This window comes from Ascaphus truei, unplaced genomic scaffold (genome assembly GCF_040206685.1).
Source record: "Ascaphus truei isolate aAscTru1 unplaced genomic scaffold, aAscTru1.hap1 HAP1_SCAFFOLD_2303, whole genome shotgun sequence".
NCBI classification, from domain to species: Eukaryota; Metazoa; Chordata; class Amphibia; order Anura; family Ascaphidae; genus Ascaphus; species Ascaphus truei.
The window spans coordinates 39468-41831 of record NW_027455221.1 but is presented as its reverse complement, the minus strand read 5'-3'; the positions used below and the strand labels follow the sequence as shown (position 1 = coordinate 41831).

The 2364-nt window shown below is 52.5% G+C and overlaps 1 long non-coding RNA gene and 1 other non-coding gene across 2 annotated transcripts; both read left to right on the top strand.

Moving 5' to 3' along the window:
• Positions 1–502: 502 nt before the first annotated feature.
• On the top strand, positions 503–2135 carry LOC142477766 (uncharacterized). Its single transcript, XR_012792683.1, has 3 exons — positions 503–654; positions 1213–1400; positions 1815–2135. It is a non-coding gene; the product is annotated as an uncharacterized LOC142477766 (long non-coding RNA).
• On the top strand, positions 831–971 carry LOC142477770 (small nucleolar RNA SNORD10). Its single transcript, XR_012792685.1, has one exon. It is a non-coding gene; the product is annotated as a small nucleolar RNA SNORD10 (small nucleolar RNA).
• Positions 2136–2364: the final 229 nt, after the last annotated feature.

Sequence of the window (2364 nt, the reverse complement as noted above, 5' to 3'; positions counted from 1 at the left end):
GTATCTCATCCCATATTCATCCCAGCACAGCCCGCACTGTGACTGTCAGCTGGTTCATGCTGTGGGGACAGACCCTCCCCATGTCCTGTGCTGTATACACTGTATACCTGTACTCCTGTATATTAGGGGTGTGTATCCCCATGTCCTGTGCTATATACACTGTATACCTGTACTCCTGTATATTAGTGGTGTGTATAGCCACATGTGTGTGCTGGGAATTGTAATAACGATGCTGAGTATACACACACAGACACACCCTCCCCCCCCCCCCCCCCCCTGGTTACAGTTCAATGTGGATATAGATTAAAAATAAATCTTATGACGCATCTTGTCTAAACATTTATATATTCATACATTATTGATATTGGATGGTATAATTGGTGTATATATCCCTAGCTGCACTGATGCTGAACATGCCGCGCTGTATAATTATGCAGAGTATCACACATGTATTCCCACGCGCCTCTCTTGGATGAATCTGATACGATGTGTATCTGTGCGCTGATAGTACACGCTGCGTCCCATGATAGTGACTGACCTGTCCCCGCCTCGTTCCTCCCTCAGCACGGTGACATGGATCAGAAGGAGCGGGACGTCATCATGAGGGGGTTCCGATCCGGTTCCAGCCGTGTCCTCATCACAGCTGATCTGCGGGTGAGTGTGGGACAGTGCGGGGTCTAATCTCAGTGTGAACACGCCGATTCCATGCAGAAATAAAGCGCGGTTACTTCCCACGTTACTTCTGTAACAGACTTTGCTTTTGGAAGCAATGAGTTATTTTGCAGCCATGAAGGGAGCTGAATTATGGGGTCACGTGCTGGGCGGGGGCGGTTCCATGATGAAAATCCATGCGTGTCATCTGATCCCCGGCTCTCTCTGCGGCAGGTCTGCCTCGCCTGCGTCCTGCGGGCGGGAGCCGTCTGCTGCAAAAGGACTCTGGGGAATATGATCTCACCATCCAGTCTGAGAGCTGTTGCCTTGTGCTGGGGGGGGGGGGGGGGGGGGGGAAGGGGGGGGCCCTGGTTACATTATAACCCTAATGAGAACCTTCCTACCGGTGTTATAATCGGGTTGTATATACAGGAATATCCTATATTCCCATCGGGTGGTGATAACCTGCACGGTGTATACCCCAGGGATACATTCCCTGGTGGCTCAGTAATCGGCCTCTTCCTCCCCCCCACCCCCCCCCCCCCCCCCCCCCCCCCTCAGGTGGTCTTGCTCTCGGCCACGATGCCCTCTGACGTCCTTGAGGTGACTGTGTACGCGGGAACCCAATCCGTATCCTGGTGAAGGAAGGGCTGACGCTGGAGGGTATCCGCCAGTTCTACGTCAACGTGGCGCGTGGGAACAGAGGGGTTAATTAGTGTTCCCCATCACCAGGAAAACTACATCCACAGGTGCGTGTCTATAGGGGCATCTATAGGGTCTCTCCCTCTAGGCCAAAGGTTTCCCTCTCTGCCCAGCCTTCCCGTGCTGACCGCAGAATGTAGGCCCGTGGCAGAGCAATCCGTGGCCACGCTCCACCGCGGTCAATGCTGCTTTACTGCGTTCCGCAACTTAATCGTGGCCCACACGCTGAGCGCAGCGGCGTTTCTCCTATACGTGCTCTGTAGGGCCTGCGTCTTTATAGGATCAGTATATTTCCCTGTTGGCCGCTTTCTGGGATGAGGGAATCTCCAATTCCTAACAGTAATGGGGTCTTTGGTATCGTCTTATCAGGGAGACATCGCTGACCCTATGGACGTGATCTCCAGGGTTGTGAGCGGCCATCTCCCCTTCTAACCTCTCTCTCCCCCCCCCCCCCCCTGTAGGATTGTGAGGGGCGGCCGTTTCGGCAGGAAAGGGGTCGCCATCAACATGGTGACGGAAGAGGATAAAGACATCGAGGAAATCTCTAACGTGGCGGATCCAACCGTTCTGCCCCCCTCCCCCCACCAAATCTGTGGACCGAATGCACCCCCCCCCCCCCCCCCCAAGTCAGTCAGATGGCTACGTTTGGGCACTAGTTTTTGGGGAAAAGAAAAAAAATGCCCCAAAAAAAAATCAAGTTGTAACAGAAAATACTTTTTTTTTTTTTTGTTTGCTTTTTCTGCACAATATTTATTAATAAACGAAGGGGTTTTGCAACATTATTGATTCTCTTTCCTATCTATGTATCCACTGTGGGCATTGCGGTTGCCGACCTGGCGTCCCCCCCTCCTGACGGGCTGCCCGCTTTGTTGTCCCCCTCCGCACGCAGTGGGAGTGCACGCTACATGTTCTGATTGTTGCGTGTTACAAGACATGACTGGCATGTTGGGTGAAGATGCTCCTGTTATAGAGCTTATTGCTTCCCTTTTTTTGTTGGGATCTATTTGGGTT